The sequence below is a fragment of the Sciurus vulgaris genome (assembly GCF_902686455.1).
Source record: "Sciurus vulgaris genome assembly, chromosome: 2".
NCBI lineage: Eukaryota > Metazoa > Chordata > Mammalia > Rodentia > Sciuridae > Sciurus > Sciurus vulgaris.
In genome coordinates, this window is record NC_136462.1 from 50,992,801 (window position 1) to 51,018,569 (window position 25,769).

The following is a 25,769-nucleotide window of genomic DNA, read 5'->3' on the forward strand; positions in this document are numbered from 1 at the left end:
ACACTACACTTAAAAAGGCAGGAAGAGCCTGGTAAAAATGTCAGTTCAGAATATTGATAAAAGAAATTTTTCATTTAATCGGTAAACTAATTTAAAAATAGATGTAGTTCTTTAATATTTTAAATTTCCTGTGAACTGGGCCTAGTTTGGTGCTATTTGTTGCTCACTTACTAACCTAGTTTTATGTATTTAAGAAGAAAGGACAGTTTGCCTCTGGCACAAATTCAGTCTACTAATACCCATCAAATAAGCCCTTCAATGAGTGGAAATTATCCTGGAAAAATGAGGATATCATGCATTGGCTTCTTGCTTATGGAGCACACAGACAGGCACAGTACATAGCAAAATACCTTGCATGTATTCAAATATTGAGTGAACCAAATCAAAGTAGTTTCTAGCAAGTTCTTTCATTGCTCTATCTTAATAAATGAGTAATTTATTAATAAAAGGCTTATCTAGGAGTTACCAAAATTTCAAACTCTCTAATAGAGAATTCACTCAGTGGAAGATTATGGTTTTATTCAAAATCTAAAATATTAATGCATTCAACTATACAGCCCTTTGCTTCTTGTTGCAGCAATAAAGATTTCCTATACCTGAGCAGTCATCAGTGAAACCCTGAGGAGAGCTTATATAGAACTGTGGTCTGGCATCCTGACACCAAATGTCAAAGCTTCCTAATGAAGATAAAACCATGTTAATCTTTTAGAGTAAGCACTCTCCAAATGCCCGACCATAGATTCTTAAGATGTTGAAATATATGCCTTTTCATTCTTTATGAAGTAAACAGAGAAGCGTACAAGCTGATAAGGAGTTGTCTCTGGTCCTCAGAGGCAGGAAGGCAGGAAGGTAGGAAGGATAATGCTGCAAATCATGTTGTCAAGTCCAAGGATGCTGAAGGCAGCAGAGAGTTGTGGATTCCATCCCTGTGTTATGGGATTGTTTTGCAGGAAGATGACTACCTTTTACTGCTGAGCAGGATCTCTCTACCTATGTGAAAGGGGATAGCAGAGCAGTGACTGCCTGCAGCCAAACCTGGCTTTATCACAACATAACACCCAAAGAAAGAACCTTGACCCCGGAAGGAAGCAAGAAAGATTTTCAGTACTTGCCATAATTCTCCATGTTCTTTATACTCTGGCTTGTGGGTTGTTTTAATGGTGTATGTATCAAGTACCCATGAATGTTGGGGAACCTCATACTTACCATATGCAACACTTAATTCTCACAAAGTATGTTCCAGGAAACACTAAGGCATCAAAAATCAGAGTTAACTGGGGTGGGGTGGGGGTGGGGATTCTGAGATTAATTTAATTTGAAGAGCATATGATTAAACAAAGTTTAATTGGTCTCTATTGTAGGACTTCCCAGAGCCCTTAATACACTCACGCAGGCTGCCATTTGTATGTTTTGTGTGTATGAGCTGTGGGTTTTATGCGTATTGTGTGTCTGTTATGTGAGTGTAGGTCTGTTATGTGACTGTGTATATTGTGTGTGTGTTATATTGAAGAACTGGTATTTTTTAAGGTATATACAGAGTGTAAATGGCAAGTCTCATTTAACTTTTCAAATGTAATTCTTAAGCTGTATTTTTGTTTTCTGCATTTAAAAAAATCAGTGTACTTTAAGACCAGATGAAACAGTTCCTTAAAGCTATTTTTCTCAGAATTTTAGCTAAGCTTGCATAAGAGAGACTTCTACTAAATAAATACAAATTTCTATAAAAAATGTAATCAACTTGAAAAGTGTTCAACTAGAACTAAATACATTATGCCCGATGCAAATAATACAACAAAATGCTAGTTTCCAGACAATATTCAGAGAAAATAAAGCACTAATGAAAGAATAGCAATCATACTTCAAATATTAGTGCCATACACAAAATAAATTGCAAAATAATGACATTTTAATATAAATGCAGAACATTTATATGCTCACTTTAGCATAACTCAAACATTGACATTGTACAACCATTCCTAAAATCTCAAGGATGTACAAGTGAATTTCCAGCCTTTAAGTATGTAAATGATGTTAACATTGAATCAGATAGCTTTCTTTTCCTTTCCTGGCACCTTTATATTTCATGTGAACTTACAATATTCTTTCTAGCCATTCCCAATCCCTAGCAATACCTGAGCAGACAGTTTCATTTAGGGGTAAACCATGACCACTCTGTTTACCAACAGAAGTCACCCCATGTCTATTTACCATCCATTAACTAATATGATTCCAAAGCTGCCAGTCTAACAAGTTTCAGCAATCCATTTCTAATATTTCAAAGCTAATGGAAATTATATTAACTATAACACTAAATGGCTTTGCTTTTAGTCAAATTACATTAACTATAATTATCCTATTAAGAATATCTCAAGTGAATCAGAAGCTCTATGTATTCTATGATCTAGAAATGATGAGAAAATGAATTATATTTGATAAATCCAAATAAATAATATGATGAGCAAACATCTTCAAAACCTTGAATCCATGGAGAAAAAATGTAATGAAATGTTTAGAATCTGAGGACTAAAACTGTCCAGTCTCTGGTGGCAATGAAAGACACTTATAGAGAAATGACTATGGGTTGGGTCCCCGACTAAATGACTTACATGCATTATTTCATTCAATCCTCCTCACCTTAAAATAATATTACTTTTGTTCCTATTTTACAGTTAAGGTAAACAGCTCAGGGAGGTTAAGTAATTTGTCATGGTTAAACAGTTAATAAGTAGTAGAACTGAGATTTATACCCACCCTCTCACATTCCACCCTGATAAGGAGATTGTACTAAATTTCTGTTACTATGTAATAAATTACCAAAAACTTAATGGCTTAAAACAACATCCATTTATCATCTCACAGTTTCTGTAGTTAGGAGAGAAGGCATGGCTTAACTGAATCTTCTGCAAGGTCTCATAAGGGTCAGTCCAGGTATTAGCCCAGCTGCTTTCCCTTCTGGAACACATGACATGCACACTGGTTTAGCAGAATTCACTTCCTTACAGCTGTAGGACTGAGGTCCCCGTTTTTCCGTCTGGATATCAGTGACCATGCTATATGATAGCTTACCATTTCAAGGCCAGAAGGATATTCCTTCTCTCCTGTCTCTTACAATGGAGTCTTATATAACAATAACATGACTATGAGGGCAACTATCTATATGCTATTTGATAAGAACAACTCACAGGTTCCACCAACATTCAAGAGGAAGTGACTTATTACAAGATTGTGACTCACTGGAGATCGTCTTGAAATTGTGCCTTCTACAGGTACTAAAGAACTGTTCAAGTGTTTCTTACATAATTGATTACTATTCTCTTCAGTATAGGGGTCAGTACTACACAGGAACATCAAAGCATTCAAGTGGGCCATAACATGTGTGTCCTGCAACAACAGAAATTTAATGATAGGTTCAAATAACAACATGGGTTCCCAAATTCTGTAAGTCTCGGGAATTTTGTGCCTTTAGTAAACCTGCAATATTAGTGTTGAGTAATATAATGTCAATGTTAGATGCCCAGTAAGTGAAGAGTACTACTTAGCAGTTGACATTAAAGATCAATTTTCCAGAGACCAGGTCTCTATTAATGAACTTGGCCTAAAATAAGGAAGGACCATTGAAGTACTGAATTTTTCTAACTGGTAATCAAATAAATCACTGAGCACCATTTTATGATGGTACCATGTTGAAATGAACTACAAAAAAGGTTTATTGACAACCCCTTTAACACAAATAATCCATTTTAAAAATGGAAGAATACCTGAACAGACATTTCTTAACAGAGGATATACAAATGACGAACAAGTATATGAAAAATTGTTCAATATCACTAATCATCAGGGAAATGCAAATCAAAACCACAATGAGATATCATCTCATTCTATTTAGAATGGCTATTATCAAAAAGAAAACTAACAAATCCTGGTAAGAATGAGGAGAGAGGGGAATTCTCACACATGGTTAGTGGGAATGTAAACAGTGTAGTCATTATGGAAAACAGTATGGAGTTTCCTCAAAACCACCAGCTAACACAACTCTCATATGATCCAGCTCTCTCACTACTGGGTATATATCCAAAGGAAATTAAATCAGTAAGTTGAGGAGACTCCCGTGTTTATTGCAGCACTTTTCACAATAGCCGAGATATGGAATTCACCTAGGTGTCCACTGACAGATGGAAGAAAATGTAGAATATTTTTCAGCCACAAAAAAGAAAAATTCTGTCATTTACAGAAACATGGATAGAAATGGAGAATATTTTGTTAAGTAAAATAAACCAGGCAAAGAAAGACAAATACTGCATGTTCTTGCTTATATAAGGAAGCTACAAGTTGATCTCAAAGAAGTCCAGAATAGAAGAGAGGTTAATGGAGCCTGGGAAGTGTGTGGGAGAGGGCAGATGGAGAGAGGATAATTAATGGATTCAGGGGTGCAGTCCAACAGGAGGAATAACTTCTACTATTCAGTAGTATAGTAGGGTAACTATGATTGACAATTAATTGAATATTTCAAAATAGGTAATAGAGATTTTTAAAGCTACCAACAAAAAGAAATGATAGATGCCTGAAGTGATAGATATGCCCATTACCCTGATCCGATCATTACACATTATATACGTGTATTAAAATATTATATAATAACCCATAAAAATGTACAATTGCTATAGGTCAATTAAAAAGAAAACATCTCTTTAAAAAATGGCCAATGGATCTCTGGTCAGAGATCAAGAGAAGACATGGTGGCGAGTATGTGGGGAAAAAGGTACACTCATACGTTGCTGGTAGGAATGCAAAATGGTGCAACCATTATAGAGAGCAGTATGGAGATTTCTGAGAAAACTTGGAATGGAACCACCATTTGACCCAGCTATCCCACTCCTTGGTTTATACCCAAAGGACTTAAAATCAACATACTATAGTGTCACAGACACATCGATGTTTATAGCAGCTCAATTCACCACAGCTAAAATATGGAACCAATTGGATGCCCTTCAACAGATGAATGGATAAAGAAAATGTGACGGAATACTACTCAGCTTTAAAGAAGAATGAAATTATGGCATTTGCCTGTAAATGGATGGAGTTAGAGAACATCATGCTAAGCACAATAGTCAAACCCAAAAAAACAAAGGCAGAATGTTTTCTCTGATATGTGGATGCTAATTCACAATAAGGGGGCAGAATAGGGAGAAAATAGTTACTTTATCTTAGGTAGAGGGGAGTGAAGGGAAGGGAAGGGATATGGGGATAGGAATGATAGTAGAATGAAACAGACATTATTACCTTATGTACATATATGACTGCATGACGGATGTGATCTTACAATATGTAGAAATGAAAGAGATTTGATCATATTTAGATGTTTTGGAGAAAGACCCAGTGAAAGGGAATGTTCAAAGATACCAAAAAGAAGAGGTATAATTGAAGTCACTAGTTCCTTGACAAGGAAGCCAGGGATGTAGTTCTGGATAGAAATTGTTTACACTTGGCAAGGAGGAGAAATGTTAATTTTGTTAAACAATGTATGTAGGCATTAAAAAAAACTGAGAAATATAGGAATATAAATAGCTATTTCCAAATTTTTACTGTACCACAGCATTCACTTTCTATTTTTATAGCAATTTCTAAGTTTACACCTATGAGTTTATTTATCAATAACGTATGTATAAAGTTTTAGAAATCATAACTGCAAAGACTTTTGAATACAGGGTTTTAAAAATACAAATCTGTAACACATGCAAAGTCTTTAAAGAAAAACAGTAGGAGCTGTTGAAATACCATGTAGTTAAGTGTTTTTGGTTGGCATGATTTTGTTCTCTTCCCCTCCAAAAAGAAAAGCAGGAAACTATTAATATTTTTTTCTTTCTCTTTTTCACTTGCATTATAATGATCTCTCCTCAGAAAGAAGCACTGTAATAAAAACAGAATCTGATTGCTTGTATTCATTTAAACAATCATGTCTAAAGAAATGGAGAAGATGGCTTTCCCTTTTAAAATGCTAGGGACTCAATGTAATCTTATGCAGGCCATTTATTAAGTCTGCATTCTGGTTCTCGTGTGTTAAAGGAGACTGATGACCTCCTCACAGCTCATGGTGCAGTTGTGAGACCATTGCACTAAGTTAAATTAGACATGGGACCTTTGTGAGACTGAAGAGAGGCTGCAGGGTAACTTCCCCAGTGGCTTCTAGATTCTGGATTCCTTGCCAACTGCCAACACTAGCAGCAAAAGATGTTTTAAACCAGTTGGCTTGCTTTTAATGCCCATAAGTGGCCACACCACCCCTGCAGATGGTCCCTGAGGGCACAGCTCCTGCTTGGCAGCCCAGGGCTGGCGGTTTACAACCAGGCTCCAGAAGTGTAGGCTGAATTTCTGGAGCTTGTAGTGAGGTGGAGCCACATTACCCTGTGATTAGCCTGGTGGAGCCAGCAGCCAAGCTGAGCTCTGCTCACCCTGAGGCCCTGCCTGGGCATGTGCTGGGAGCATCTTTGAATAGATTCAAATAACAACATTTTATGTCTCAAAATACCAAAGGAACGTAAGGATGGTCTGGACTCAGCAGGTTGCACATTTCTCCAAATAAATGGTTTATTGCCATTTTTTAAAAAGCAAAAACAAGAGAAGAGGTTCAATAATACAAGTAACAAATGCAGTTAACAAAAGTTACAAACATACTCCTTAGTTATAAAGTTAGTTTTCAACATGTACACACCCCAAGAACAAATCAGCACGCAGAGCTGTCTCTACTCTAGGGATTAGGAATTAAGTTAGATTGATGTCCCACAGACTAGAAGCTAACTGACTTTCACCAGCAAGCAGGGTAATAAGCAAAGAGAGAAACCCCTTTTCTTTCTCTTAAGTAGAAGGTTCCCTGTGGGCACCTTCTCACTAACAGGGAAAAGAGAATGAGATTCGGGACCTATAACTGTGATCAGCCCCTTGTAGACCTAGACAGTTAGTTAACCATTCTAAAACCCAAGTCACTTCATACTACTGTACAGATTGCAGTAATCATCACTCCTAGGCTGGCTGTGAGGATAACATGACGAAAGCACAGCTGGTTATCTTAGCTAACATTGATTGTATGCCTACTTCATGTCAGCAGAGCTAAGTTTTGAGTGTGCCCAAGACCCCACATTATTTTTCCCAGCATTACTCAATAAACATCAGCTTCTTTCTTTCTTCCAATGTTCCCCTTTTGAGTAGCCCAAAACCGCCAACTTCAATTTTGCATCTTTAATTCTGTAAAAGAAGTGACAATCTACTGCTGCCTCACTCATAATATCTTCCCTCATTAATCCTCCTCCTCACGCTCAGTCAGCTCTTGCCATCCCCCTACCTAGTTACATTTTCCAGCACCTGGGAATTCTGAATCAATCTGCCATTCCTCTTCCTAGAATCCAACCCCAAGAGTCCTCATCACATGTGAAACAAGTTTAGCCATTGTGCAAATTAGTTCCGTGGCCAAGTTCCTAATGCAAAGTCTAACAGAAGCCAAGGGCGGGACTGGGAAAATGAAGTCAGTGTGACAGCCCCATGGAGAGTAGGAGGGTGGGAAGGTTGCATGAGCCAAAGGAAAAAAACACTGGACCAGGAGTCAGGAGCTCCAGCCCTAGATGGCCCCTTGAGTTCTGTGGCCTTGAGTAACACTATGTGTATGGGCTTCATATTCCTCTCATATGGGGCCAGGAGGTTGGTACCAAATTAGACGTGGCAAATAGGTAGTGCTGGTGCCACTGTTCACTCACTCCTCCCACCTCCATGGCACACACCATTAATTAATCAGGACATTCTTTCCTGAGGAACCCAGTTTAGATCCAGCACTCCAGGAAACTAACCATCAAATAATTGGAACTGACAATCTCTTTACCATCCCTGAGTTCTGATCTAAAACTTCCCCTTATTATTTGAACATTCTCTCTTTAATGACATGGATTTCCCGAACATACAGGTTTGCTGATTGATGAGCATCACCAGAAATAGAAGTGCCATGACATCCTGGAAGTCAACAGTAACACATCTAGAGCCTACTGTCTTTTCCACAGCAGCTCTAAGCAAACTGTGGAATGATCTTGCCAGCATACCATGTGGAAGAAAACTATACTCGTTGTGACTCTAACCCACAGCTGGGTGGAATGTATCTCCAGTCCTTGTTGTGCAATGAGAGATGGCCCTTTAAGGCCCAGCACTCACTTTTTGTTGGAATTTCCAAAGAGCATATCCCATGAGCCTCATTTTGCCATGGATAATCAGAATAATTCCACAGACTCTGCAGTGCCAAACCTTCCTTACTTGCTAGATTGAATGTCTTCTTTGGCTTCCTGCCCTGCTTGTGAAGCCCTGGCCTCCTCCACTGTGGATTCTGTAACCCATGACCTCGACTCAACTCCATATCTGGCTCAAGCCATTTTGGACTGAATTTGGTGCCCAGTTTCCCTGCCAGCCAGAGCTTCACAGACCTGGGATTGCCTGCCCTCTATTTCCCCATCTCCTCCCATCCATCCCTCTCAAATACAGATTCTACACTGAATCTCTGCAGATGTATCTGATTTCTCACTACCTTTTCTGCTTAGCATATGAATGGCACTTATTTCTGGATGCCCAAAGAAATAATAACTCTTCTGGTCTTGCTGGGACCATGCAATAGTGTGGTCCCTGTTGTTCAACAGCTTTCAATAGCTTCAATTGTTCCCTTTTCTTGTATAAATTCCTCTGTGTAGCTTCTAAAATTCTTCGTGATCCATCCAGCCCATCCTACCCACCTCCAGCATACCCCATTCACTCCAGCCATTGTGGTGTTCTTACTGTGCCATCAGTCTCCAAGCCCACCTCTACCTCCAGACCTTCTGGACATCATGTCCCCTTGCTGAGAATATCTTCTCTTTCTTAAGACCCCAAATCCACCAAATCTTCACAATCCATCTTATATCCCATCTTCTCCAGGAAGCTTCCCTGATTGTGCCAGGCCTGAGCTTTTACCTAATATTTAACTTTCGCCTTAGGTAATTCAGTAGTTATTAGATGGTACCTCACAGGATTCAGAGATTTGCATAGAGTAAAAGTCCTTTGAGACCAAGTACCTGCCACATGGCCTGAGCATTTCTCACTGGTGACATCACAAAATAACAGGCACAACCAACATTACTGAGCTTCTCTAACAGAGGTGCTTGGTAAGCACTTTATAATTCATTTTTCGAATCAGTAAGTCTTTCCATATACATCAAATTCCTGCCCTTCTATGTGCAATCTGGATCATAATAGATCCTTCTCTTACTGAAATAAACATTTAGATTATGCTAGAGCTCAGGAAAGTATTTGCCTATTAGGCTTCTGCAGTGGATTTCAATATTTAATACAAAGAGACAGGAGTATTTTCTAGAAGAGCAGATTCCCCAGCTACACTGATGAAGTTTCTGATTTAGTGGGTCTGGGGTGGGACCTGAAATGTGCATTTCAGTAAGTGTTCTAGGTAATTTGGAAGTACATAATTCATCAATACTACTCTGACCAAAAACTGGGCTATGGGAACCTCATTTTCCAGAGACAATCTGCAATAAGTGAGGTAAAGGCACAGAAGGAGCCACCACCCCCAGAAAATATCCAGGAAGCTGATGGCTGAGATTTTCCTCAGCCTCTTCCTTGGTTACAGTCCAACTCTGGTTACCAAATCTCCAAGAGCCCCAGCCAAAAGACCATTTGGCCTTGAAGAATCACTGTTATCTGCAGGGATCTCCCTCCCCAAGGCCTCCACTTGGCCTGCCCTCATTGGAGGAAATAAACAAACACACCAGTGCTCTCCCTTAACCAGCTGTGGTCTTTGGGCTTGCAAGCTATTTTAATTCCTGCTATGAATCAGAATGGAATTATGAATAATTTGTAGGAGGCTTGTCACATCTTGTTGCAGTCTGTCTTCAGCTCAGTTTTCCCTGTTCGGCCTTTCAAGTACTTATATGTCTGATTATTTTAAAGGCTTCAGGTCTGGAAGATGACACAGGCAGCAGTACACAGAATCTGGCTTCACATTTGGCTGACATCTCAGCAAGCTCACAGATTTACAGCCCCACATGTCAAAAGTAAGAAAATGGGGAAACCTTTCTAAGAGGCTGCGTAGAGCCCAGGAGAGCAGGCCAGCAGGCAACCAGGTAGAGTGATCCTGTGTCTTAGCATATTGTACAGAGGCCTGAGGCCAGATGGTTCCCACAATAATTTCTGCAGCCTTATTAACACCTATCCTTCTACATGGGAACTTTGTAGGGTAAACAACTACTAATTTAAAAAAAAAGAAAGTTTTCTTTTTGTCTTCCAAATACACTTTCCCCAAAGATGTTAAACAACAGGCTCCAAGGAGAAAGAAACTTATATCCACTGTCCTCTAAGCATCGTTTAGAATCTCTACTTCAAGAATCACTTAAATCAATTGAGAGAAATTTTCTCTGGAGATTTCTCCTGTGGCAGTGAATGTTCTTGGGAGCTTCCTGGCCCAAGAGATACCCTAGAGCACTGTTGGTATTTCCTGAGACAAGCAGGTGGAATTCAACATGCTTTGAAGAAAAATAAAATTCACTATTTCCTCTTTCCCTCTCGGGGGCTTGATTCCACCCTGGAGTTCACAAGAAGCATGTGCAATGTGTTTGTGGTAAAACTGGTTCTTGCTTTCTTGCAGGTGTTCAGGGATTCTGAGCCAGGGGAGGGGTGGAAGATGGGAAGAGTCTCTGGAAAGACTGGGAGTAAGGACACCCATTGGCAGAAGGAAGGAAATGCATGTCTTCCCATTTTTGCACCTGGGACTTTTTTTGTTTCGTACTGAACCCTTGCAGACCCTAAGCAATGACATTGCATCAAGCAGATTGGCATGTGTTGATTTCTCTTTCAACTCACCCCAAGCTTAGGGGAATTATCTTTCTGAATTTGTGAAACTTCACTAAGCCTCTTTTAAATCATGATTCCCCCTTTGCAACAGGTAGAAACAGGTATTAAAGTCCAAAACTCTATTAACTTTTATCACCGTCCAATAGACTTGGAGGAGCACCCAGATGGGAAGGGCCAGCCTTATGAGAACATGGACTCAGGGTCATACTGTACCACTGGGGCACAGATATCATGAGTGGAGAAGTTGGCAGGTTGGTGGCGAAGACTAGGGTTTGGAATGAGACTTGCCTCGATACAAATCCATCTCCATCATTGCCCACCAGACTGAGGCCCAATGTCATCAGTCAGGATTTAAACCCAGAGCTCCTGACTCCAGCACTCACCCTACAGAGCTATGGCTCACCTCTCCTTCTGACTCACTGAAGTATTTTTTATCTTTCTATTGACATTTTCTAAGAAAACCAAATGGATGATGAAAATGTTGGGGAACACTCATGTTACAAAGTTGTACCCAGCACTTAAACCATGTTACTAATCTCCTAGGATGGGGGAACAAAGAGGGAAGGGAAAGATATGCAACTTGTGTCTCCAGTGAACAGTCAGTCTCCCTGGCATGAGTGGGAGAAAGGAAGAGATCATGAGAAATAAACAGAACAGAATATATGGAAGGGTCTGAGTAATGGAAAGAAGGCAGATGGCTGGAAGGGTTCAGAGAAGAGATGAAATGATGAGAACACACCAAGATGGTATGCCTTCATCACTTTCATGGTGAACTGAAAAAACTGAAGCTCAGAGATCTCAAATAGCAAATCCTGACTTGCTCAGCTGGTCAGCAGGGAAATAAGTCTTGTCTCCAACTCTAAAACCCATTCTCCTCTCTGCAGCATCAAGCTCCTTGAGACCAAGAGAGCAGTTTAAGACCAAGTCCTTAAGATCCTGAATATTGCACTAAGGAGCTTGGGCTTTATTCTCCAATGAATGGAAATATCCACAAGGCCCCTCTGCTCTAAATTTAAAAGTCTCATCTAGGAATTTCTGGGCAGGAGATAAATCCTGCTAGTGTCTCTCTGTACATACATATATACCACAGGGGTGGCCAGTGAGTCAATCAACCTTTTTTTTTCATTCTTTTATGCAAACAAAGCAGCTGGATTAGCTGCACCTGCAGCCCCTGCTGTGTCCCACACAGAAAAGGATCAAAGCCTAGAACATGACTTCAGACTATAATTTAAGATAATTAAGATTTTTTAACTTAAATTATATTTTAACATTTCATAACAGAGCTGTCAAGATTCTATCTATCAAAACTCTATCAAGCAAACAAAAGAGGATAATTATATTTTCAGACACAAGCAGTCATCACTCTGCTTAGTTTCTCACAAAAAGACTTCTGTCTTCCTTCATGTTCTCATTTTCAAATGTTTTTCCTCTACCCTATCCGCACTTGAAGTCTGAAATGACATACTCCTAAACAAGTGGAAAATATACCTAAGAAATCTTTAACTCAGGCCACGCAAATGCTTCTCAGGAGCAGCGATTCTAATTAGAACATGTATCTCAAAGGAAATACCTCTTAGCTGGTAGGGGCGTCCTGCCTCACTAAATAGGCTCTGATTGGGGATAGGGAGAAGGCAGCATATTAAACTCCTCGAATCAAAGAGAACAATGAAATTCCAAAAAGCTTACTACGAGATGTTGAATTTGCTTTCATCTTTTCCCATTAAGATAAGGAGTTTGTTCTAAGATCTTCCTTTGGAGAATACTTACCATGTTGGGTATTGTGGGATGGCTCCCCATGATCCATTTCACCCATCTCTGACTTATGAAACAGCCTGTTGTTTGGGTAAGAATGACCCTTCTCCAAAGTCCCAGTGGTGGGTCTTGAGTGGCCTAAGGTACCCAATATAATCTTACCCTAAGATTATAGGTTTCTAAGACACCATGATGCATGCCTATAATCCCAGTGGGTCAGGAGGCTGAGGCAGGAAGATTGCAAGTTCAAAGCCAGTCTCAGAAAAAGTGAGGCACTAAGCAACTCAGTGAGACCCTGTCTCTAAATAAATTACAAAATAGGGCTGGGGATGTGGCTTAGTGGTCTAGTGCTCCTGAGTTTAATCCCTGGTACCAAAAAAATAAAAATAAAAAATAAGATTATGTTTCCAAATGAGAGCATAGGTTTCAGAATTAGGTACAAGAATCTTGTCTTTCCCACTGACTTGCTGAGCAAGCCAGGATTTGTGATTTGGGATCTCTGAGCTTCCATTTCTTCAGTTTACCATGAAAGCCATGAAGACATACAGTCTTGGTGTGCTCACATCATTCCACCCCTCCACTGTACTCTCCCAGCTATCTGCCTCCTAATGAATGCATGACATCCCTCAGCCCCACAGACTGGTTGGGACAGCACACTTGACCCTAGTTGGTCCAGTCAGAATGTAGACTACAGGTACTATTGAACAGTGGTCAGAAGAGCCCTCCTTTTGGATATGTGGTGAGCAGACATTGAACTGGAACTCTTGCAAGCATGTGGCTATCAGTGAGGGAAACCAGAGGAGGGCAAAGCCAAGAGTGTTACAGAGCAAGGAAGAAGGAATCCTGATTGAACTCTACATGAACACTGATACACCCAAAGCATCCTAACCAATCCACTGACTCTAATAGTTTAGTGCAGTGTTTCTAACCTATGTGGGATCACAACCCTTTGATTATGGTCCAAGAGAGACCATGATCCCACTTCATAGAAACACACACACACACACACACACACACACACACACACACACACACACACACAAAATTCACATACAACGTGGGGATGGCAGGAGCATGAACTCCAGATTGAGTCCCTTGCAGGCTGGTTAGACACATAGGTTTTAAGGTAGAACAGACCTGGGTTCAAATCCTGACTCAGCCATTTATCAACTGCATGATTCTGGGTTACCTTAACTAATTTTTCTGAACCTCATTGTATTCCTGTAGCAAACAACAATAATAATAATAATACCTACTTTGCAGGGTTGTAAAAATTAAATAAAATCATGTTTGTCTGGAAATGAACACAATACCAACAACACAGCCACTGCCACAGACTATGGCATTGAGCAATTAAGAATAGTCCTTAAAGAGGTCCAGAAAGAAAGTCTTTAAGATAAATGCCCATGTCAAGTGTTAGAACATGCACAAAAGTGAAATCATCGCTGATCTAAAAACATAACTTTGGTCAGGGATTGGTCATAAGCTTTGGGAAATCCCATCACAAGGACAGGATTTGGGGCAAGACACAGTTTCCTCATCTAATAAATGCCCAGAAAGTTCTCAAGATTATTGTAGGGTCAAAAGACAGAAAAAGAATTTCATCCACCAGGAGCAGAATGAGGAAGTTTTGCTAATTGTTAAGTTGTTTAAAGGCAGAGTGCAGAGAAATAAATAAGACTTATGGTTGCACACCTACAGATGTTTTTGGAATCATAAGAGAACAAAAACTAGCAATTTTCCACCCCAGCTCAGCAGAAGTGACTCATTGGACTGTCCTTTACAGGCCAAAACCCCAAAGTTTCATTAAAAATGGAGAAATCCTGGAATTCACAAGCAGTGGCCACCCTTTCCTAGATGGTCCCTCCTTGCTATTCAACTCACATCCTGCCCACCTCCAGCACCTGCAAGTCCTCCTACACTCAGAGGGGCTCCCAGCAGCTCCTATGTCAACAAATACATAAGGCTCTTCAAATATGCCCCCTTGACTCATGACTTGGAAATGTCAGCAAGAATGGAAAACTCAGGGCAGAGCCAGGAGCACAGTCCAGGGACACTGGAGCCGAGGCAACCCATTTGCTTGGCCTTTCACTGTGGTTCTCTATTTCTGCCTACCACCACCTTTCTTTCTGCCTTAAAACTTTCCTTCTTTTTTTACCCTATTTTCCACACTATTTTTCAAATAAGCACTTTTTGGAGAGCTAATGCAATCCCATCATTACTTTTCCTGCATTCATCATAGTGCATGGACGCCAAAGCAAGTTCCAATGACGTGGCACAATTAACCAACCCCCTCCCCACATCCAAGTGGGCAGTGATTGGACATGGAGGAATTATGTCCATCCCAACCTATTGTTCTTGCTAGATTAATCTCTTCCTATGAATCTGCTCCCTGAAGATACCATTAGAGTTCTGGAGGGTAGAGGAGGAGTCACAAATTAGCAGGGAAAGTTTAAGAGTTGTTCTCTCTTCACACATCTCAGCAAGTGAAGATTCAGTGATGAAGTTCTGACCTCCTAGAAACAACTGAGACAATGAAGGCAAAAGGAAAAAATGCTGACAGAGGCCTGCAAAGCCCGCTGCAATCTGGTGAAGCCCCAAGCCAGCCAGCGTGTCTATGGAAAGGGAGAACAGATTCCAGCACAGCTGGCACTGAAAACAGCCAAGCCACAGCACTGCTAATGACAGTCACCATTCTGCAGAGGCGGAGAGTAGCTCACCAAGGAAAATGAACATCATGGCTGAGGGGAGGTGAGGAGGGGCCTACAACACATCCAGACGGAGCCCTCAACCAGAAGGCAGAGGTGCCGGGTGTCACAAGCAAGGGCATGAAGGAACAGAGCTCAAAGGCTCAAGGGATGTTGAAATATTTGCCATGATAGGCTCTCCAGCAGCTTGAGAATCTGAATATTTTAGACAAAATTTCCCAATCCCCAGAGATTTTTTTTGAATTTCAAGTTGAAAGCACCCAAAAACCACTCCAGACACAGGAACTCACGCAAGAGATTTTATTAAGTGGACAGGCAGAGTGTCTCCCTGCAGGATGTAAGAAAAAGAGAAAGGGGAGGAGGGAGGGAGGGAGGGAGGGAGAGAGGGAGAGAGAGGGAGAAAGAGAGAGAGAGAGAGAGCACGAGTGAGGAAGGGAGCAAGAGTGAGGAGGAGAGAGAGAGAATGGGGGGGGTGCCATTTTGGTAAAATTATGGCATATCAAAAACAATAGAAAATCTCTCAAGCAAACATAGGGAAACAAATTATAACAAAATGATAGCCAGATATCAGATAGGCAGCAGACTTCCCATTAGCAGCAATATATTCCACAGAAAAATAAAACAGTATTTTCATACTATTGTGAGAAATTAACTATCAATTTAGAATCCTATACCTAACTATACTAAAATTCAAAAGAGCTGAATAAAGACATTTGTAAATGAACACAGGGAGAATTTATCATTCACAGATTCTTACTGAATTACCTATTGAAAAATAAACCTCATTAAGAAGGAAATTTTATCCAGAACAAAGAGTAAGAGGCAAAGACAAACACAAATACCAATATATAGGTAATAAATATGAATAAAAATTGATATAAACAAAGCATAATAATATGAATACCTAATGGGGAAGTTAGAAGAAGATAGATGAAAACAGTAGTCACAACAACATGAAAATGAAAGACCTGAGTTTAAAAAGTGAAAGTGCTCAGATGAATGGATGAAGAAAATGTGAGCGTTATGGCTTTGTTTTAGTCAGCTTTTTCACTACTGTGACTAAAAGATCCGACCAACATACTGGAGAGGAGGAAAAGTTTATTTGAAGCTCAGGGTTTCAGAGGCTGTAGTGTATAAGAAGGCTGGCTCCATTCCTCTGGGGCTCAAGGTGAGGTAGAACATTATGGTGGAAGAGTGTGGTAGAGGGAAGCAGCTCACATAAATGATCAGAAAGCAGAGAGAGACTCCACTTGCCAGATATGAATATATACCCAAAGCCATGTCCCAGTTCCCACCTCCTCCAGCTACACTACTGTTTCAGTTATCACTCAGTTAATGCCTATCAGGGGATAAATCCCTGATTGGGTTAAGACTCTTACAATCAATCATTTCTCCTGTGAAGCTTTTTGTGTTGTCTCACGCATGAGCTTTTGGGGGACACCTCACATCCAAACCAAAACAGGGTTGGAGGTTGAATGTGCCCCAAAGGCTCATATATCAAAGGCTTGGTCTCCTGTGTTGCACTATTGGGTGGCAGTAGAAACTTCAGGAGGTAGGACCAGGTCCTAGTACGCACATGGTCAAAAAGTAGTTCTCCTGAGGTTCCTTTTGTAGTTTTTTGTAAGAGAACCATTACAAAAGACAGAATATGGCCATGTTCTCACACACACACACACACACACACACAAACTGCAATCCCAGTTTGAGATGTAATCTCTGGCTCACATAGGCTAAGCCACCACTGCCATCCCCAACACGAGGTAGCCCAGCCAAGTATGAATGCTGAGCGTGTGATAGGTCATTTGGACTCTTAGCCTCCAAATGTGAGAATTAAGTAAACCTATTCAGTCAGGGATACTATGTTTTCTCTCATATGTAGAAACTAGAGAGAAAAAAGGAAAGGAAAAGTGGGGGGATCTCATGAAAATTGAAGGAGGATCACTAGGTAGAGGAGAGGGACAAGGAAGAGGGAGGAAAGGTGAGAAAGGGGAAATACTGGGGAATGATATGGCCAAATTATATTGTGTGCATGTATTAATATGTAAGAATGAATTCTGCCTATGTACAAAGATAATGCACCAACAAAAAATGGAAAAAATAAACACTTTCTCCTTATAAATTCCACATATAAATATACATATAGGCATATATACAATAGTGTAATAACATTCAACCTTAAAAAGAAAGAAAATCCCACCGTTGTGACAACATGGATGAACCTGAGGGACATTATGCTAAGTGGCATAGGTCAGGCACATAAAATCAGTACCACAAGACAGGACTTTATAAAGGAAAGATGTCTACTCAGCTCACAGTTCTGTAAGTTCAAGCGTACCTGTTGGCATCCTGGAGAAGGATCCCTAACTACAACACAACAACACAGAAGAGAAATGTAAAGGGAAGTGACCACACGAAGAGGTCACATGAGATGATAAACCAGAGATTCAAGGATTGGGCTTGTTCTTTGTACAGCAACCCTTTCTTGAGGGAACCTACTTGGGATCTCTTGAGAACATTAATTCCTTCCAAGGGCAGAATGCCGTGACCTAACCACCTCCCACGAGGCCCCACCTCTCCAGTTTCCACACTTCCCATGACCAGCACACCAGGGCCAAGCTTCCACCACACTCAAGCCATATCCAAACCAGAGTAGTGAGCTCAGCATTCAACCCAAGAAGTTAGAAAGAAAAAACAGAACTCAAAGAAAGTAAGGGGAAGAAACAAGGAAATAACAGAATGGAATAATAAACTGAGTTTTTTCCTGAAATGGTGAATCGAATGGATCATTTTCTGGTTAAGACTGGTCAAAAAAAAGGAGATGGTACACATTTTTTAATGATAGGATTAGAAAGGAGGTCATCATTTGAAATCAGGTGAAATAGGTTTAAAAAAATCTTAAGTGAATGTTATGAACCCAAATTTTGAGAACTAAATTTGTAATTTTTAGATAAACTTGCCAATATTGACAAAAGAAGTAATCAAGAATCTAACATTCTTTAAGAATAGCAAAAAAAAAAAAAAAATCCATGTAGATTCCCAGGGCCAGATTTTTATTAATGAGTACTACTACAGATTCAATGAACATAAAATCCAAATTTTATATAAACAATATAAGCAAATTAAAGAACTCTATTTCAATCTCCTTTTAGTTATTATTATAACCTTGATACCAAGAATCTGAAAAACAATAGTAATAGAAGAACAGCTGCTGACATACACTGAATATTCAACAAGGTACTAAGAACTATTCTGTTTTACTTGGATGATTTCATTTAATTTCTTCCAGAAAAACCACTATGTGGTAGGTATAACTGGTCACTCCATTTGGAGGTGAGGAAACTGAGGCATAGAGACATAATATGCCCAATGTAATAACTGAAATGGCAGAACAATAGTCTCACTTCAGAGCCTGTGTTCTTAACCATTTTGCCATATTCCCTTCTGCACTGCATCTGTGAACATGTATAAATAACAAAGAAGGAAAACCATAATGCCAAAAATACTAATAAATTATTATCACATCTAATTAAGCAAATTTTTTAAAAAGAATTTAGTCAAATGTGAAACCCCCCCTCATCATTTTAAAAAATGCATTTAGAACACTAGTCATAGAAGGGAACATCTTTAATATGATAATGGGCATCTACCGAAGGCAGATATATTATTATAGTGACTTAAATTTTCCATTAAATTCAGGAAAAGAAGTGGTTAGCCTTATTAATGTGTCTATTCAACAATGTATTGGAGATTATTCCAAGTAAAATAAGTTAATAAAGAAAATTAAGCCTGTAAGAATTGGAAAGAAAAAAACTGATTTTCAGATAATGTTGTTACCTACATAGAATTCATGTTAGAATTGAAAAATACATCAGAAAGCTTTCTAGACAAAAGATCAATATAGAAAAATGTGTTGCACTTTTATTCCATTCACAATAGCAACAAAATGTATTCTTTTAATAAGAATTTACTGAGTATCTACAATGTTCCAGGCACTGAACTAGACACAAAAATAGTATGCATAAGACCTTTATGGAGACTTCTGGAAAGATATGAAAGAAAGACCAAATGAATAGAAAACACCACGTGATGAGGATTTGATATTCTACAGGAGATAACTCTCCAAATTAACCTATAAATTCAGTAAAAGTGCAATCCAACCAAAAATAATTTTGACTGGAATTTGACAATATGATTTTAAATTCATTATATAAAAGCAAAGGAACAAGAATATCTGAAATAATTTTAAAGAACAATAAGTCACAGGCATTTATTTGCATTTATATCAAAATGTATTAAAATTATACTAATTAATACAGTAGGTTTGGGTACTAAGGTTCACCTTGAAGTAAGAGGGTGGGACTCACCCGAGAGAGTTTTGTGGGCCCTACAATGGCCGAGAGTACTGATAACACATGACTGTCTGTGTGGTTTTGTCAAATCATAAAAGCAAATTCTCTTCCACCCTTCATGAAGAATCCCTATATAAAACAGAAAACTCAGTCAACCTGTGTCTGAACAATGCAAATATTCTAGAAAACTGAATATCAAAGAAAAATCTTTCAGATCTTTTCTTGCAGAAAAGGCAGCCTAATCAGGAAACAAAATAGAAACCGAGCTTTACCCAGGACAGTAGGGAGAGATACTTCAGAGACTATGGCCAGTCATGGTGACCTTGAATGGCCTGTGTTGACTGGAAGTAGATGCTTCAGAAAACCAGGATAAGCCATTTGCCACAAAGCAATTCAAGGTAGTGGCATTCATTAATCTCAGAAGGCAGAATCAGCCTTTTCATTTTCTCCATCTCCACTCCCTTTTATCCAAATATTTGGAAGAGAATTCATTGGAATGATCCTTTCCCTGGGGCTGAGAAGTTAACAGTCAGCAAGCCAGATTAGGGCAAGAACTCAGTTTATTTTAGGCATGAATATTAAATGGGATTTAAGATAGATGGAGTACTTGTTAATTCTTTCTCTTAGTAGAGCAATTCATAACAGCAAAGAAAAGGCCTTCCCAGTACAATGATGTCCTCAGTCATTTCCCTTGGAGAAGGCCAATTCATCCTCTTTCATCCTCTCTCTCTCTCTCTCTCTCTCTCTCTCTCTCTCTCTCTCTCTCTCTCTCTCTCTCTCACACACACACACACACACACACACACACACAGTACTTCATCCAAGGAAACCAGACTTCCCCCAGCTTGTGAACCCACAGCTCCCCACTAATTCCAGCAGGAATTGTGAGCATGGCATTGGGGGGCAGAATGTGACCTGTGTCCTATTAATCAGTCCTACACCATAGGAATGGAATCTGCAGTTAACAGAAAGGGTCCTGTGTTCCAGCCATTTTCTCCAGGACCAAGAGCAGCCAGAGCTTCACAGGGTCTGTTGTTTGTCAGCAAGGCCCCTATTTCCAGCCCACTCACACATCTTTTTGTGCTGCCACATACAAAACACTAGCCTCTCTCCTCAACATATTTTACCATATGGCTGTTCTGTTATTATTGGGATTTTGAGGTCAGAGGACCCCAGAAACCTTGCTCAACCCATCCTAAAAACGTAGTCAGTGTGTAGAAATGGATCAGCCCTACCAGAACTCAGGATCAAATAATGCAAGAATATAGAGCAGGTTGCCTCCCTTCTGCTTTACAATTCTCATTTAGAAAGTGTGAAGCTTAATGTAGGTGATGCACAAGCCAATCATGGAGAATAAGGTCAGGAAAGCACATGAACAACATTCATGAAGGTTGTAATGACACCTTCCATTCCACATCCAGACATGTGAGTGGATCCTCTCTTGAGCTATCACTCCATCAAGTCCAACTTACCAGCTTCAGTTTGCCTGGGTATTAGGGGTTTCAGAAGGTGATTAATTAATTATTTAATAAATTATTAATTTAATTATCCATTCTGCATTCGTGCATTCAATATTTTCCTATAAACCAGGTACTATGCTTGGCCCTTTCAGGAGGGAAAAGAAATGGATAATCACAACACAGGTGACAAGTGGCTACACAGGATTTGTGGTGGGGGTACTAGGGTAGGGTACAGAGAAAATTGAGGAGAGTTTCCTTTGGTCCTTGAAGAACAAGTGTACAGGGTATATTGATGATGCTTCCCATATCCTTGATATGATTTCCTTCATTAAAAACACTCCAAAAAGAATTTTAAAAATTTTAAATTAAAAAAAAAAAAAAAAAAACACTCCAAAACCAAAGGTCAAATGTTCTCTCTGATATGTGGATGCTAAGACACAACAAGGGGGTGGGGGAGGGAAGAACAGAAGTTCAAAGGATTAAACAAAGAGGAATGAAGGGAAGGTGGGGAATAGGAATAGGACAGTAGAATGAATCACAGATAACTTTTCTACGCTCATGTATGTGTGTACCACAGTGAATCTCCATATCATGTACAATCACTAGAATGGGATCCTAATTAGAATAAGATATTCTCCACGTACATATAATATGTTGAATACACTCTATTGTCAGTATATCTCAAAAGAATTACAAAATTTTTAAAATACAACAAGATTCCAAAAATTTTTTTGGCATCACCATAAAGGTGTGGCATCAAACTATAACTGAAGCATCTCATTTTACCAAAACAAAATAATGATTCCAATGAAAAGTTCTCCATTGAAATGAATAAACTATCCTGAATAATTTAAACTGCTCAAAACATTTTTAACCACAGAAGAAATGCATATTTTCCATAGATAATTTGTCATATATAGGAAGAAATAAAGAAGTGAGCAGGAATCATGCTGTTAGAGGAAACAAATTATCTTTTGATATTTTCTTTTATTTCTTATGGATAGATTTTGATTTGTTTTGTATGTATCTGAGATCACATAATGTACACATATTGTAGCTTGATTTTTTTCACTTAACATTCTATTTCACGCAACTCCCACATTTTTAAATACTCTTAGAGAAATACTGTTTTTAATGGTTGAAAAACATTTCATCATATGGATAGGCCACAATTATTTCAACTATTTCCCTGCTGGAAATTTAGGTCACATCCATTCTTTTGCTCTCCACATGGCAATGAACATTCATGTACATAAACCTATTTGCACATCTATAATTCATGATAAATTTCTGAAAACAGAAAAATTGGAACAAAGATCATCCATATTTTTAGTATTCTTGCCACATATTGCTTAACTTCTCTAGAAACACCAATACTATACTTTAAATAAATATTTATCAATTAGTTAATGAATAAACAAATGATTTTTAGATTCTCCACAAAACTCTTGCTAAAAGTTGCCATACTTGAAACATAAGAAGCTAAATATTCTTTGTGGAAGCAGACAAGCACTTGGATTGGAGGAACGAGTAAACCTGGCAAACTTTTAAATATCACTGAGATTCACACCATGAATTATATCAGGAGTTGAGTTATGTATGTCATCTGATGAAAAACTGTGTAGCCAAAATAATGTTGCAGAAGTGTAATTACAGTAACCTCACCTTATCTGTAGGGGACACATTTCAAGAGCCCAAGCAGGTGCCTGAAACTGCAGATAGAACTAAACCTGATATACACTATGCCTTTCCTTATATGTACACAGGTATGATAAAATTTAATCCATAAATCAGGCAGAGTAAGAAATTAATAACAATAACCAATAATAAAATAGAGCAATCATCATAATGTTCTGCGATAATAGTTTTGTGAATGTGCTCTTTCCCCTCTCGCTCTCAAAATATCTTATTGTACTGTACTCGCCCTTATTCTTCTTGTGAGGATGTGAGACCACACAGTGCCTATGTGATGAGATGAAGTGATGCAGCATTAGGCTAGTAAGTAAGAGTTACTTGAACACAAGCACTACAATACACGACAGTACTTCCCATAACTGAGACAAGTACTAATTGACTGACAGGTGGGAAGTATGTACAATACAGATGCACTAGACAAAGAAATGATTTACATCCTGGGTGGGCTGGAGAGGGAAGACACAAGATTTCATCATGCTATTTAGAATGATAGATAATTCAAAATCTATGAGTTATTTCTGGAATTTCTCATTTAATATTTTCATACTTTGACACTGAAAGCAAACCATAGATAAGTGGGGACTACCATAAAGGCAGGACAGTTTTTAAAATCACCTTCCAAAAAATCCTTTTGAAAACCCAATATCAATTTGTTTGAAGATGAATGTGTTCAGAGTTAAATTCAGAGTGGTTTGGCTTTATTTTAAGGAATTACACCAGTTCGTTGCCTTCCAAGCAATTCTAGTGAAAAATCAATCTCTTCCCAATGCTGCATTTTCTCTTTATGTTAAGATTTCCCCCCCATCTCTGAATAAAATAGGTAAATTAAATCTTACCATCTCTGCAGTGCCTTTGTGTATAATGACAAACACAAACGAGGTGAGATACCTATCATGGTTGTGCTGATTGCCTCAGACATTAGAACTAACTTTCTACTTTGAAAGTAGAAAAGAGGAGAAAACAAGGACCTGCACTGATTTTGCGGGTTCAGTGAAAAGTCAGATGGCACATGCATTTGTTTTGTGCTTGAGGATTATATAGGAGAGAGAGACAAAACTTTTATAAGAAATGAAAATGTGTGCTGGTGTTAGCAATTTATTTCAGTCATTTGATGAATGTCATGAGAATAAAGTTATAAACCAAACAGTAATTTGGTGATTGTTTCTCCAACCATAATTAATTCATAACTATAAATTATACACATTATTATTTTATAAAGCCTTTCAAAAGCAAGTGAAGTAAAGGAAAAAGAGCTTGGCTGCCCCAAGGATAATTTTGCTTTGATACCAGTTGAAGAAAATTAGAACTATTTGAGAGATTCATAACATGGTAGTGAAACTGAAGCATGGATGGAGGTGTGGATGGTGTCAGGGAGGGTGGCCATGTTCAGTGAGTGCCACACTAACAGGGCAGTCAAGAGAACCCAGCAGATCTAAATAGCAGTTGGGCAGCAAGAGGGACCTACATGAGCTTAGGGTTGCCCTGGGTATTTGTGAAGAATTTCCTGAAATACATCCAATCAGTAACATTCAGTTTTTGATATTTTCATAAATTTAGAACACTATTTGCCAAAAAGTACAGGACCAGTCATTGTGAGATCACATCACATTCAGTCTAGGACAACACAGGAAGAGCCATAGAGCATAGACAGGGACCGTCCCCTGGCAGGGCCACAAGAGCAGCAGTCCCTGGAGCCAACCCCACTATCCTGCCACAGAGCTTCTCTTGTATTCCTGACACTGTTAAGTCCTTTATGCACATCATTCCCATCATACTGAGTTTCCAGACCCAATACTAGTAAGTCTCTTTATATTCTTTTAAAACATTTTAGTCAGCTTTTCCGCTACTATGACTAAAAGATCTGACCAGAACAATTTTGGGGGAGGAAAAGTTTATTTGGGGGCTCATGGTTTCAGAGTCGCAATCCATAGACAGCCGACTCCATTCTTTGGGACTCAAGGTGAGGCCAAACATCATGGTGGAAGGGTGTGGTGGAGGGAAGCAGCTCACATGATAATCAGAAAGCAGAGAAAGATTCCACTCACCAGATACAAAATATTTACCCCAAGTCATGCTCCCAATGCCCACTTCCTTCAGCCACACCCTACCAGCGTTCAGTTACCACTCAGTTAATCCCATCAGGGGATTAATTGACTGATTGGGATAAGGCTCTCATAACTCAATCATTTTACCTCTAAATCTTCTTGCATTATCTCACACATGAGCTTTTGGGAGACACCTCACATCCAAATCATGACATACCACCACAAGCAAACTATTTCTCAATACTCTTCCAATTTCTCTCTTAAAGATAGGTTTCTTTCTACAACTAAGTGTCATCTTCATCCTAATTATGGGAAATAATGAGGGGATGTTCATTTTACCTCAATATGAATAGTGTGAGAAAATCATTATATCTAGGGAAGATGACTACCAAGAGAGAAGATGTATGCAATCACTTGGTAGGGGTGGGGAGAATCCACATTTATCCTTTTAGACAACTTCAAATGCAAACCTGGAAAAGGGCAGCGACATTCCCATGAGTGTTTAAATGTGGCTGGACTATTGCAAAATAAAATAAAGCTGATTACCATTGATGAGCACACGTGCTATTTACCTTTGGCGAGCCTTTTTCTGAACTTGAACAATGGATTTCCAATATTTACCCCAGGGTCGATTCATAAAAAGTTCAGAAAGATTCTGGATCAAAAGTGCAGTGTCCACTGAAAATTTCAGTCCTGATTTTCTTCACAAATCAATGTGAAAGGTTGTTAAGGTGAGCATAGAAATCCATGCTCAGTTTCATATTCCAGAATGGTTTCTGTGGGACTTAACAGGTTGGAGAGAATATGTGGGGAGTTGCAAATTCTAGTAACAAATGTACATCTTCTCTATCACTGTCCTTCTAAATTGCATTATTATGTTCCCAACTAGAGTTT

The 25,769-nt window shown here is 39.1% G+C and overlaps 1 long non-coding RNA gene across 1 annotated transcript in view; it reads right to left on the reverse strand.

Moving 5' to 3' along the window:
- LOC306650047 overlaps positions 1-25,769 on the reverse strand; it is a 162,604-nt gene that overhangs the window by 86,559 nt on the left and 50,276 nt on the right. The window contains exon 3 of the long non-coding RNA XR_013760793.1: positions 19,687-19,804. This is a non-coding gene — a long non-coding RNA (uncharacterized lncRNA). The remainder of the gene's footprint in view (positions 1-19,686; positions 19,805-25,769) is intronic.